Raw genomic sequence first — 14,784 nt, 5'->3', positions numbered from 1 at the left:
AGAAATTAATGATTTCTTTGCTTTGTTTTTATCTGCTTGTTTTTGAGCAGTAATTCCTGCTCGCTTGCATTTCAGGAAGCCTGGAGTCTGCTACCTTCTGTTTCGCATCGTGAGGATATGTTACAGCTAGCAGCAGAATTGAGTGTTGCAATAACGTGTAGCGGCAGGCAGCACATTTTGCTGTTCAGGTTTACCATGGTAGTTCCACTGGCTTCATTGACAAATGGCTCAAAGAGCTGCCATTGTAGGAAATGGAGCTGGGTTAGAATCACTGCCCAGCCCTGTTAGGTTTGGGGCAATTCACTAATGTCCCAGCATTGGTTTCCCAGATAAAAGTTGTGAAGAACCTGAATTAAAAACATTGTAGGGTTAAGATTGGTCATGGGGTGCATTACAACATGGCATGTGAGCAAAGCATATTGGGAAGTATATTAATGAGCCAGATTTCCAAGTAGACATTCATCTGGTCGCTATGGGTGAATAAGAATAACAGGGAAGTGACCAGGTGTTGTACCGTGGAAGAAGTAGCTTCTCTTCTCCTCCACTTCTTTTCAGGAATTTAATGTGCTATGAATTGCTTCAAAAGACATGGCAAGTAGGTAGGCTGGTGAAAATTATCGCGAGCTACTAACTTCAGCTGATTGGTTTGGAACGCTGAATGAACTGTGCCTCAGAACCCACTTACACAGATGGCCAGTAATATGTCGGTGAGGATAAAGTGGCGCAAAGAGTCCTTGTACCAGAGAAGGTTTTCGTTCCAGTGATAGGAGTGCTATTGTAGGGTTGTATGTTTGCTCCTCTTGAAGTGTTGTGTAGGGTTCGTGAAACCTGGGGGGCTACTGTGGCTGCATATTTCATACAGTTCTCTTGAACATAAAAGAAAGTTAGAAATGTTTCCTTTTTCTACAAAAATCAAGGTGTCCCGTCCCAAATCAAATCTCTACATATTTTTTTTATAATTTGGCAGGGTTAAGCCACTTTTGAGGGGCTGCTATGCCTGCAAATTTCATCCACTTCTGTCTGCTTTGATTTCCTATTAAAGTGACATTTGTTTTCAGTGAAGCTGCTTCAGATCCCAAGCATGAGCAACTCGGAACAGATTGGGCCAATTCCTAAAATGACAAATACAAATAGGAACCAAACCTTGTGCCCTGTGCAGATTTCGTGGTACTGGTTGTTGCATTTTTTGTGTGAGTTATATAGTATTAGACATCACTTGGATAGCAATTGCAGTTACAGTGGTACCCCTGAAGCGAACTCAATCTGCGTCTCTGCGCATGCGCGGGTTGCGATTCGCTGCTTCTGCGCATGTGCATGCGGTCATTTTGACCGTCTGCGCATGTGACAGCGGCGAAGCCCAGAAGTAACGCGTTCTGTTACTTCCGGGTCGCCGTGGAGCGCAACCCGAAAGCCCTCAACCTGAAGCAACTTCAACCCGAGGTAGGACTGTATTTATATTATATTTTAGTGTTTTTGACACCTGCTTTGAACTAACGACATGAGAAAAGCCAAGGTAGAAATACCGTATTTTTTGCACCATAACACTCACTTTTTTCCTCCTAAAAAGTAAGGGGAAATGTCTGTGCGTGTTATGGAGGGAATGCCTACGGGTGGCATGCCTACGGATTTCCCTCCTCTAAAAACTACATGCGTGTTATGGTCGGGTGCCTGTTATAGAGCGAAAAATACGGTAAATAAAAGTTCCTATGGACTGTGTAAAATTTGCATCCTAAAGGCACACATTCGTCATGCAGTGACATTCAGTTCATCTGAAGCAAAATGTGGCAGCTCTATATCATATGAATCTGCCTGGACCATATGATCTTTGTCACAACCTGTCTTTTGAGTCCCACCATGTTTTGAATTTAGGCACAAGATGACCAGAAAGGGGGCTTTCCTCCATAACTGGAAAACCCTGAACAGCAAAATGTGCTCCTGCCTGCCACTACTCATTATTGTAAACCTTCCTCATATTGCTCCAGCTCTGTGAGCGTTTTGATCACACCTTTCTGTGTCTTTTCCAGGCCTGCGACACCCACTTTGCAATGCAGCCACCAAACTGCACATAGTATTCCAAGCATGGTCACACCATAGATCTGTGCTATGTATTCATTTAATGCTCCAATGTTGCGGGCGCATGGAACCAACACACAGAGAAGTGTTGCCAACAACCTGTGAATTTTTGCAGGTTTCCATTTCCAGCTACATAATTCAGAATCTGAAGCGCTTTCTGCCAAATAGAGCAGACCGTGGGTTGCATTCAGTGTTCTGCGCATGTGGCTCCGCTGGTCCAATGAGACTTAACATTTCCTCTCCTTCCGTGCACCACAAAATCTCTGGGTGGGTGTCCCCCCCAAACCCCAAATCTGGTTTTGACAATATGGGAGGGGCCTGCACCAGTGGAGTTCCAGTATAGGATACAGCCTCACATGCTATATTCTTGAGCCAGTGTTGGCTGCAATGTTGTGAGTGGCCCTTGAGAATTTATTTATTCATACATTTATCATGGGTGAAACTTGATAGTTTCTTCTCACTTTATTATCTCTCTCAAATATTTTGTATGTGTGTAGCTATTGAGAAGCGAAGTTTTTGTTTTTAGTGCCTATTGCTTGGATAATTTTTCTGTGGTGGAGACTTTTGTGTATTTACTATAACCCATGACCAGCAGGTGTTGCTCTCCTACCTTATAAATGACTCGGGTTAGCGCTCTTGTCTGCTACGTGTGCTGGTCTTTGTGAGCTGAAATACCACATTCAAGCTTAAACAAATTGTTGTCTTCTGGATATAGAATTAGTTTATTTTGCTTGCCATTCAATGTAAATAGATATGATCGCCTCCATATCTAGGGAGGAACAGATCTTCCCTTTTCTCTGTTGAGACAGAGATTCTGTTTTGTATAATCCTGATTAGATCAAAGATAGCTGCTTTGTTTAGCATGAAAGGCTATGGCAAGAATGGAGGACCATTGCTAAACGGTGGATTTAGTATTACTTAATAAGCTTGTTGTTATGAGGACAGTGCATTAGGAAATACAGTGGGTGGACATATTTCATATATAGTGCCTTGAGTAGTCTCCAGTTGAGTTATATTTAGAGTTGAGTTATATTTAGAGTAGACCTGTTGAAATTAATGGGCCTCAGTTATGTCTTCAGTTTATCTGGGTCTACTCCGAGTAGGACTAACATTGGATAAAACCCATTGTGTTTTTAGGGTGTCTGTCTTGATCATAGGCAAGAATGAGGTACCCTATGAAAGCAAAGAGCATGTGTGTCAAATACCAATTCTGTCATTTTGCCGGAAAAGCAAATTCATTACTAATTCAAGAAAAGGGACAAATCCCCAAGGCTGGTTGTTACATAACTACCTCTCTTCAGTTGTTGGCTAACCTGTGATGAGACAGAAGCCCGGTGGAATGGAAGGCAATAGTTTGAGAGAGGTAGTGACCATGGGAATCGGGCAGAGAAGGAATGGCGTTTGGGATTGAATGTGATGGGTGAAAGTAGACTTGGGGAAAGAATGGTGCAGGAAGTAGCAGATATAGGGAAGCAAAGTAATGATGAATCATAGGAAGGGTGGAGCAGACACAAAATTGGGGAAGCTGAGATTTATAAAATGATGCAGCAGCAGCTGTTGGTGGTAGAGTAGGGTTGAAACCTGTGTGTCTTGGGTCTCTGCGGGAGACCTTGCTGAGCTGCTGTTATGTGTCACAAATTTTTGGATGAAAACCTATGTGACTTGCTTTTGGGAGACGCAAAGCCGCCATTGCACAGGAATACCTGCATTGTGTGTCACCCTTTGGAAACAGTGAGGAGTGCCCATTTCTCCTTCTCTCTTTTCATTTTCAATCGTAATTTTAGTAGCCATGATAGGCTGCCGGTTTTCAGGCAGCATGTTTTGGAGACAGAGAAGCTTTGCAGTGCTACGCTCTTAAGTCTGTATTGTATAGCCAGCCTTCCTGTCTCCCCTTTCCCTTGCGTTTCTGGCTAGGAGGCCAGCCTGAAACAGCTTCTCCTGTCAACTACCCATGCCTGGTGGTTAAGTACTGTAAAAGTCTGTGTTAAGTTCCCTCTGCCATTCCACTTGTCAAGTGCCAGACACTGATTGCTTTTTGTACAAATGAGCTTCCATGTATGCATCGACCTAGCAGGGAGAAGCAACAGGAGAAACGGACAAAATGAGAAAGGCAGCCAAGCTTGAGAAGCAGACAGACGATGCCGTTCGAGAAGAGCCAGTAGGGAAGACAGATTTCAAAGGGAGAATAATATGGGATGTGAGCAGAGACTGGGCAGGTGGGGGGGGGGGAGTCTGCTCATTATTGAGTATCCCCCCCCCAGAGTGTCAATCAAGTGGTCCTTTTGAAAATATTGTTAAAATTTGCCTGAGATCTTGCTTGATGTAGTTAACAAGGAGAATACTGCAAGAATACTGGTTAGAAGGATTTGTTTGCCTTAAAAACACAGCTGAAGGTGCATGATGAACCTAGATAGGTAGCTACCCCAAGACTGGGAAATTCAGGCTATTAATCAATCTATGGGATAAGTACAAGTGAAGGATGCAGCCTGTTGCGACTGTAGCATCATTTTGAATAAATTAGGTGTTGCGTTGAAGGTTAGGCTTAGCTCTCTGCAGTGGCTGGAATTTTTATTTACTTCCATGCAAATTCTTTAAAAATTAAATGAAAATTGCCCATTTAATGCTTCAACCTATATAAAAGGACACAATTTCAGAGGAAGAGTGTAATAGTTTTTTCAGTTCGGCCACCTGCTGGGGAAAAAAACCAACCTGTTCTATGGTGCATAAAACCTGCTAATTAGATCCTAAATTATTTACATTGAAGGAGAAATTGCACTGCTGAGATACAAAATGCTGTTTTAGTTTCATTGTCATGGGGTCAAGAATAAAGGAGAACAACGTTGCCTGAAAAAGAAGCCCATTATTCCGTATATTTGGGGCTAATAGAAAGAGGGAAACCAAATAGTCCATTGAACACAGATGTTACCCACACAGTAGGGAGAGCATTTTTAATCTCTATTTAATTCTTGGAATAGCTTGGCAATGAAGTGTCTGCCAGTAACCTTCCCTGATATTAAGAATACACCTTAATGCCTCCAGTTACAGAGGGCAAAGGTAGAAAGCTTTTTCAGGATCTTGCTAATAATTGCATCTCATGAGGATATGGTACCCCCCCCCCCAATTTATATACAAAATATTAATTGGTGGTCCCCAGTATTTCTAAAGCTTTTTACTTATTTGTAATTCTGGTAAGATTCAGTTTTGATGGGAGTCAAGCTTTGTATCTATTCCAAGAGAGACCCAAGAATTATCGCTTCATAAGTCTGTTGGATTTCATATGTAAGATTTAATCCCTATATTGCCGAAATTAGCAATTGATGCTGATGAACACAATACTGTAGTGGAAGAATAGAATGGATTCTTTAAAGGAAAGCCAAGAATACATAGGTGCTCTGTTTTGTTCCATATATATCTAGAAAGGGCCTATAGCTTTATGGGGGGGAGGGAAAAAGTTGTGTAGCTCCTTAAAGACTAATAAATTTTCTTTGACATAAGTTTTTTTGGCTCATCTGACACAATGTGGGTTCACGTGGCACACTATAATCTGTGGGTCTTTAAGGTGCCACAGACCCTCTGCTGTTTTTGCTGGAAGAGAGTAACACAGCTACTCCTCTGAATATGTGCAATTTTAGATCTGTTTTCAGATTTTGATTTGTCAGACAGACACTTGCTTTAAGTTGTTCAGTACAAATGTTGTGATAAGAGAGTCACTAAATTTAATTAAAAATCTTTCTTCTTATATTGACCTTAAAGCTGGGTTTGGTTTAACTGGCCTATACAGTCTCTGCTCTGAGGACCGTAGGACATGGATGTCTGTGCCATTTTTGTTTAATCTTCAGCATTTATCTCCCACATTTTTTGATGACGAAGTTTCCATACTAGTTTCTGAAGCTGGCAGGGCGCTTGTATCCATTACAGTGATAACTATGAGGCATCTTCGTAGAGATCTTGGATCTTTTTTCTAAAAAGGAACTTCTTCCTTTGAGCTGTGCTGATGCTAAGTTTAATGTGATTTGATAAAAGGCCCAAGCCACATAAGTGAATGATGGATAATATTAAAACCCTTAACTTGTACCCTATTAAGTATGTAGGAATTTTGCTTAGGCAGAATCATATGCGGGCAGGGCATCTGGAATCGACAAGACTTCTAACGGTACAAGTGACTAAGACCCTGTTGAACTTTGCCCACTTTCAAGAAGGTCATTTAGACAAGATCTTAGACAAGTGGCACATGTTACAGAAGTGTGGGGTGGGCAAATGTCATCAAACTGGAAACTCCCCAAATTTCTTTTTGCTCTTAAACCTCCCACATGACGCTCCTGTTCTCATGATGAAATTCGAGGTTGGGTTTCCTTCGCTATTGCCCACAATTTGTACAGTTTTGCTTCCGTAATGCTTAAATTAAAGCATATGCTCTATATGAGGTTGCATGAAAAATGTTACACGGAGCAAATTTCCAATAGATATGTACGAAATTGTTGTTCTTATTTAAATTTATATTCTGCCCATCATTTGCAGGTCTCAGGGTGGTTCACAACGTATAATTACGTTGTTTTAAACTAGGCAATTCTTACCATTTTATTTTTCTGTTAAATCTGATTGTGGTTTTCCAGACAATTTTTTTCCACATTGTGCGATGAGAGCATTTATTGCCTTGATGTGTCATGCTGTGCTCACAGCATATGTTTAAGGTCTCTGTGTGCTTATTGTCATCTTTACATTTGTTGCCAGAGAGAAGTAGAAGATAATTTCCCATTATATATTGTAGTTCTGCCTATATAATTCCCCTTGGGAAAGAGATTACTGGGCCAGTTGCTTTTTGGAACAGTAGTGAGATAATCTGTTACTTATTGGTTGATAGGAATAAATATATTTATGTACAAAGGTTCTGTGTTTACTCTATCAGCCCAATAGATCAGACAAAAATGTATAGCACAAAATGGAGCCCATTGTAAAAATGTACATTCCTTACAACTTGCGTATATTTCCATTTTTGTAATGACCACTGGTTTTGGGCAAATAAATTTGACTCTTGGGGGGCTAATGATTTTAGTTTCATAGCATGATTATTTCAAGGATTTTTTTTTTAAATCCCATAATTGAGCCGTCATTCCATTTTGTTCTCTCCCACTGCATTTCTTGTTAATGTTTTGCTTTATTTGGTGGCCACTTTGCTTCCTGTACTGTGTACAGCTTGAGGATCTCATTACATTTGGAGCATCAGGAACCTTTCTCCCCCAGAATCCATCTGTTTCAAATTAGTCTAATAAGCACAGTCCACAGGGAACTCCCTTGTTCTGTGTATAGAGCTCTTGAGGAGTTCCTATTCATTTAATAACGTCTGTTGATAAGTTCCAGGCAGATTGTGCCCATTGTATGGTGGAGGCATATTTCCCTTCTTTGGTTTCGCAAGACATTTTTTAAAAAAAAAATATCTTATTTATATATTTTTAAATAAATGGGTGTTTGCTGGGTATCACAAATAGAAACTAAGCACGAGCAATTAAAAAAGAACAACAGAAAATGCAGTGTGCAACTGATTTTGAAAGGAAAATCATACATCAGTAGTTTTTTCAGTTCCCGTTCATTTCTGCCTTATTTTCCTTGCCAGTCCCAGTTTGCATGTTTTGTGTTTCTGCATGTGTCTCTTCCCAAAAGCCTTAAGGTGTTCCAAGCCTGCCACCATCTTCTGCTAAAAGAACATGAACAGAAAACCCCAAATTCTGCAAAACCCACACGGAATTGCATGAACGAAATAACATCCAGATTTCTGCACTGTTTCTACTTGTAGCATATGTGAGTTGTACATGGGGTAGATTATGGGGATAAAAATGAAATTTTTTCACCACCACTGCCGTCACAACTGATAATGTAGTTACTACATTTAAATGCTAGGTGCTGTTTCTTTAGGGCTCATATATGTGGATATAAAGCCTTCTGCTTTATTGAAATCATGAAGCGTTCCATAAATTGTCCCACCCCCTTTATTTCTTGGTGTTACTTGAGCCAGCAAGGATGTATTTGAGCATCTTCAACAGAAATGTGGCATCTATGGGAATATTTCACCTTAAGTGGATGGACACATCACACCTCTGATTTGGAGGTTGAGGGCAAAATGCCTGAGCAAAATGCAGCTGTATACAGTGTTGTGGAGTAGACAGTTGCTTTTGCTGCTGGGGTATACTGCAAGCAATAATCCCACTAGAATATGAACATAATCCAGCACCAATAACTGGGTTTAGTTGTAAATTAACTAAGGAAGTCACAATGCATTAGCCGGAAAAGGAGGAGATGGTAACTTTATAGTGACATGGCAGAAGGCCTTCTCGGTTGTGGCGCCCACCCTGTGAAACGCCATCCCATCAGATAGCAAACAGAAAAACAACTGTGTGACTTTTAGAAGACAGCTGAAAGCAACCCTATATAGGGAAGTTTTTAATGTTTGTTTTATTAGGCTTTTACAGTCGTACCTCTGTTTACGTAACCCTCCGGTTACGTGAACTTTGGGGCGCGCACATGGCAAACCCGGAAGTATTTTACTGGGTTTTGCCATGCGCACATGCGCAGAAGTGGTCCTCAGGTTGCGGAAACCTCGGGATCCAACCGGACCTCCAGAAGGGATCCCGTCTGCAACCAGAGGTACCACTGTATATGTGTTGGAAGCCACCCAGAGTGGAACAGTCCTTTCCCTCAAGGAACCTGTGTCTGCAGGGTAAATTTGGTTGAAAAATCAATAAAAGATATTTTTGCAAACCCACAGTGTTCATTTATGGTTGTGAGGAACATTGTGGTCATGAGTGTCTGTACCTGGAAGAAGGGAAAGGGTCACTATGGAAGGTGCTTGACTAATGCAACTAGTCATTTTGGATGTGCCGGAAGAACACCTTTCTGATGCCTGACTCGGATGGGTTTTCTTTTTCCTTTTTAGGTTGCGATACAAAGCATGTCTATTTGAAAGCAGGTTCTTACTGAAAATTAATGATGCTTGCATCCGAGGAAGTGTGGTTGGGAATTGAGGGCGTTGGATTGCTTCTCTACCCTACCCCACTGGATCGGGGCAGGTTACATCATTTCCTTATCTCATGTTAAGCTGCAAGAGAGTTGAGTTTGCCAAGACCACCCAATGAGACTCCAGGCTAAGCAGGAATTTGAACCCAACTGTTGCATGGCAACTTTCGCTATACTCCTTGGCTTCCAGTGGGTGGACTGGAAAACTCCCCTGCCAGCTTTTTGTGCATCCCACCTCCGTCCCCAGTACTGAAATAAATATGTGGTATTTTGTTAATGTTCTGGTGTCTCCTAGGTATATGTGTGTGTGTTTTCTTTTGGCTTGTTGTCAGTATCAGTTTGGCTTTGTGATTTTAAATATCGGGAGGAGGGGGGGCTCATTTCAGATACTAAGAGTTTACAAGAGTCCTTATATTGTGTAAAGTACTTTTTCCTGTGTTAGCTTTTGGTCCCCCCCCCCCCATGCGTGCCACTCTAACTCTGTCTGACAGGCGCAATTGGGAATACCAAGGAGGAAATGGCAGGTTTTGCCCAGTCAGCTTTGCTCAGGAAGTCTCCGTGCCATAGGAAGGGAGAGAAACTCACCTTTCATTTCCCCTCAAGTCCGGCATGTTCAGATTAACTTTAAAGGAGAACGTGGTGCTGTTTGGCGGAGCTGGCCTCCGATAGCGCTTTGCCTCTGCGTGGAGCCCATCTCAGCAGGCGATGCTGAGTCCCTGGCCAGGAAAGCTCTTTTAGCTAAGCTGCTGGGTATCCTATTGCAAATTAAATACGAAACAAAGCAATGCTTGATTTTGTATGGGAAAACTTAAAAGCATCCATTAAAGAGGCTTTTATTTCTGTGCCATGTGCCTTTAAAGCCACAGCGGCACCAAAGGCGCAACTTTTTCTGGATTTTTTTTTAAAAAAAATTTAGAAAACAGTATCCGCCAAATGATGGAATTTGCATGCATAGCAAATTTATATGTGTTGTTAATGCAGATGCCAGTGTTTCAAGAATTGGAAGCGCTGCAGAGAGGAAACAATTTTATATATGATTTTGGGTTTTGTGGACCTGACCAAATCTTAAACGGCAAAACGACGAAATAGAATGACATTTGGTGAAAGAAAACCTGCCGGGTTTTAGTAATAACACCATGGCTGTTATTCCTTAAGAAATGTATGTACTGCCTTTCCATTTATTAGAAAAAAATCATCAAGGTGTCTTACAAAAAAATAACCCTCACAAAACACTAAAATAAAAAACAGACTGAAACAAGGATCAGTACTTAATTATAAGATTGATATAGTTCCTTAGGGTGTTCAAAGTGTTTCATCAACATTGCTTAAGTAATTCCTCACTGACCAGGAACCAGACCCAGACTCAATTTGATCATGCCATTGATTTTGCCCTTCTCAATAATTGTGCAATGCACAGTGATCTCTAGTGTATTTGTTTGGTGTTGGGGTTTTTTTGGGGGGGAAGCACATAATAAAATATGTGATTGATAACTGAAGGGAGACTTTCCTCCTCACCTGAAATAACTCATGTTTGCTGACCTTTAGGACATATTTACATTTTTCCTCTGTAGAGAACTGTTTGTTAGGAAAGGCAGAAACTTTCTTTATTTCGCTTTTCATTAGAGTTACAGAATGTGAGGCTGATCACCCTTTTTTCTGGATGTGAAGGAAATCTGCAGACCCTGAATAAGACACCTTGGTTCAGAGGTTACTGTACTTCTGTCTACTACCTCACCACCTAACCTCAGGTGGTGGGAGGACATTTTTATGTGAAAAGCTTTAAGGACGTAGTTGAAAAGCAGAACCGTGGCATCGTAGAATTGGAAGGGATCCTGAGGGTCATCTAGTCTAACCCCCTGCAAATCAGGAATATGCAGCGTGTCCCTTAAGGGGATCAAACCTGCAACCAGTGGCGCTGCTGCGAGGAGGCTGTTGCTGTGGCTGTGCCCCACTAGGGCAGGCCACTACGGTTGAAAAGCAAATGTGAAAATTCCAAATAAATCAACCTATGCGAGCGAAACTGAGGCCAAGAGAGAGCTTTTAATCCGCGTGTCAGAAGTGAGAAGGTTTGGGGCTTTGGGCTGTAATAGACACTTACTGATGAGAATCCTGTAAAGTGCTAATTCTACATTACACATAGGATGTAGGATGGATGTCCGTGCTGATAGGCCATGGGCCTATCTGTGGGTGCAGTTAATTGCACGGCAAAATTTCCTTCATAGAGGAAGGTTTAGAAGATGAATGCATGGGACTGGTCTGCAGTTTTGCACCCTCTTGTGCCTGCACATTCGAGAGTAAAGAAGCAAATATAACCGATAGCAAATGAATGCGATTATTTATTTATTCGCGAATTTATTTATTTATTCGTGAATTTATTTATTTATTCGCGAATTTATAAGTTGCACTTTTGTAATAAAATAAAAACAACAAGGTATTAAAAACAAAGTTGGGAAAGATATCTGTAAGAACTTAATTTTAAAACATCAATAAAGACTGATTGGGTTACAAAGAAAATGCATGTTGCAAAGGCCTGTCCAAACAAGAAAGTATTCCGTAGACATCTGAATGGAGGGAGGGAAAGATGGTACCTTCCTAGCCCCTGGCGGCTAGGAGTTCCATAGGGCAGGGTCTGCCAGACTAGACGGCTCAGTGTGAATTCAGTTCCTCTAAACCGGCAGTAGCCAACATGGTGCCTGTTGGTTTACAACTCTTAACAATTGGCTATACTGGCTCCAGCTGATGGAGTTGGCTTCCCTTGCTCTAAACAACGTATGCACCTCTTTAACCTGGCCTTTGACACCTGAGATATGTATTTTTGGGACCCACCCTATTCCTGTGGCTGTTAATTTGTTTTAAACTGTTTTCAATGTTGAATTTTAAATGGTTGCAACCCAACCTGGAACCTGCTGGTGAAGGGCGGGAAATAAATTGACACTGTTGTTACATTGTCTTTGTAGTTGTTGTTTTCTATACAGTTCAACAATATTTCAGGATGTCCTGATAAAAACGTCTGCATTCAGGTCTGATCGCTGGTGCTGAATTGCTAGAAACATCGGTGGCATTTCTCTAGACATATTAATATCAAGCCCACATGCTGTATATATCTCTGTATAATATCTGTCATCTCTGTATGACTCCACGTCATTTATATTTTCAATATTATTAGGAATTTTATCTAGCAAACATTGAACTTGGGGAGAATATTTTGATGCGATCCAAATTATTTTGGAATATTCCATAGACTGTGGCTGATCTTTTCCTCTCTGCCACAAACATGTAACACCGGTTGTAAAAGAACTGTACAGTATTTCCAAATTTCTTAGTTCAGGTTGCTACATACCTCTTCAGTTGAAACACGTTATTGGCTAGGTCCTCTCAGAAGGGTTCAAGTTAGAATTTTCCTACCCGAGGAATGGCAGCAAAGCAAATGCAAGGCTACTATTCTTGGCTATTGTGACATTCAAAGCGACCTCTTTTCTCTAAATGTTTGCATACCGATACACGAGTATTCATTTGTTGGAACAATAATCTCTGCTGTGCTGGTTCCGGCTAATGTAAAGTAATCAAAGTTTGTTCTATGGTGCTTTCCTCAATTGGGACTGTTGTGGCTTTGGGAGCAGCGAAGGAGTGAGAACACCCGTGTTTGGGAGAGTTGCGTAAGAGCACGTGCTATTTAAGCATTTCACAACATGCAAGTTGGCACCGATGCCTGTGAAACACACAATTATTCTGAGGTGGCGCCTGTAGTTTACTAAAGGCTAGGTGGACAGATAGTTTCAGATTCTCTAAAGCCCGTTTTTCTAGAGCTTTTGGGCCAGCTCACGGGATGGAGAGATGAAAAACATTGTTGTCGGTGTCTCCCAAATTGTCCTGCTGTGCAAATCAATTGCTACGGTGTAGATTTCTGTTGTTGCAAAGAAGTGTTGTGGCCAGAGGGGAGCCATTGGCATGTGGTGGGCAGCAGGAGTTTGTAGGTGGACCATCATAACTGGAGTCTGTGTTGGAAAGACAGCCTTGCAGGTTGCCAGATGACGTGGAAAGGGATGCCATGGGCCAGTGTGGTGTAGTGGTTAAGAGCGGTGGACTCGTAATCTGGTGAACCGGATTCGCGTCTTCTCCACCACCTGCAGCTGCTGGGTGACCTTGGGCCAGTCACACTTCTCTGAAGTCTCTCAGCCTCACTCACCTCACAGAGTGTTTGTTGTGGGGGAGGAAGGGAAAGGGGAATGTTAGCCGCTTTGAGACTCCTTAAGGGAGTGAAAGGTGGGATATCAAATCCAAACTCCTCTTCTTCTTCTCCTCTCCTCTTCGATGTGAAAAGGGATGCCATGGGCCCTCTATGCCAGCAGTGGGAAATCATGAAGACATAGATGCATTTTCATCTTAAGGGCCGGAGGGGAATGAGTGTTGTTATTTTTAAAGACTGGGTCCAGGAAAAGAAAAGCAACACAGGCCTGTGCCTCTTGGATGGGAGACCATCCAGAAACCACATTCAAGCTTCTTCAGATGCAAAACAGCATATAAGGTTGAAGAGTGCAAGTGGGATCTTCTTTGTTAGCAATATTCCCAAGTTCTCAGGGCATCTTACAGCAAGGAATTGGTATACAGATGACACTCATCTCTGTTTGTCCCTGTCATCTAAATCATATGAGGCCACACAGATGTGGCTTGGCTGCAGCATTGAGCTGGATAAATTCAAGCTTGTACCCATCCCAACAAGATGGAGCCGCTGTGGGTTGGTGGCTTGCGTGTCTGGGAACTGGGTTAGAGTCCTGTTCTGTGCACAGTTGCGCATGCGTATATGCACACACAAAGGAACAGATCCATAGCTTGGGAGCATTTCTAGATCAAGCTCCATTCTCTGATAACCTCCAGGCTAGATTACTGAAATGCACTCTACTTGGGGCTGTCCTTGAAGATGGTTTGGAGGCTCCCCAGCTGGGGCAAAATGCAGAGGCCAGAGTGACTGGTGCTCAGAACCTTAAAAAATAATCAGTGGTTCAGAATAGTCTGGGCCAACTGTCTATACCCACAGAACCATACTCAAGGTTTTAGAGCTTACGTAGAAATCTCTGAGTGAGTTTGGACCCAGTTTTCCGATGGAGCACCTCTTTCAGCATTAATCTGCCTGGGCTTTAAGACCAGCCAAAGAGGCCTCCCTTCTTATTTCATCACCAAGCAAATCTCAAGGTGTTTTGGCTCAGAATAGGACTTATTAGTGGTGGCACTGACTGTGGAACACGCTCCCCCCTCCCCGAGGTGTATCTGGTTCAGCTGAAAACCCTTCTCCTCCTCCAGGCTTTTGGTGGGAGTGAGAGATATTGTGCCACCTGATAAGTGGTATAGGAAGCCGATTACTTATTTAAATAATGTATATACCACTGAACTGCAATCGTCTCTAAGCAGCTTGCAAAGATACCACACACAAAAGATACACGCTACAAAAATATTTAAGATAGGCATGCTTTTATTGACTGGTTTTGTTCTGTGTTTTGCGTTTGCTTTATTTGAATGTGAATGTGGCCCCGAGATTGTTTGCCATGAAGGGCAAGAGTATCAATTCGATAAACAAATAAAATTCAATAACCAATTCCACAGAATGAGAGCCGCAGAACAGATGAAGCTCGGGGTCTGAAAAATAGTGCAACCCATTTGAGGGGGTTTGTTTTATGTTTTGAGCACCCGTGTGTGAGGAAATTATCT

The 14,784-nt window shown here is 42.0% G+C and overlaps 1 protein-coding gene and 1 long non-coding RNA gene across 4 annotated transcripts in view; one reads left to right on the top strand and one right to left on the bottom strand.

The window, feature by feature from the left end:
* Positions 1–14,784, top strand: part of TAF3 (TATA-box binding protein associated factor 3) — a 145,930-nt gene that overhangs the window by 8,279 nt on the left and 122,867 nt on the right. The gene's annotated exons all lie outside the window — the stretch shown is intronic.
* Positions 9–13,118, bottom strand: LOC309378867. The gene is made up of 3 exons (XR_014172226.1): positions 12,422–13,118; positions 9,667–9,836; positions 9–866 (listed from the first exon to the last, which is right to left on the bottom strand). It is a non-coding gene; the product is annotated as an uncharacterized lncRNA (long non-coding RNA).

The sequence above is a fragment of the Podarcis melisellensis genome, assembly GCF_964234715.1.
Source record: "Podarcis melisellensis genome assembly, chromosome: 10".
Taxonomy (NCBI): domain Eukaryota; kingdom Metazoa; phylum Chordata; class Lepidosauria; order Squamata; family Lacertidae; genus Podarcis; species Podarcis melisellensis.
Note: the sequence above shows the minus strand (reverse complement) of the source record. Positions and strands in the feature narration are given on the sequence as shown.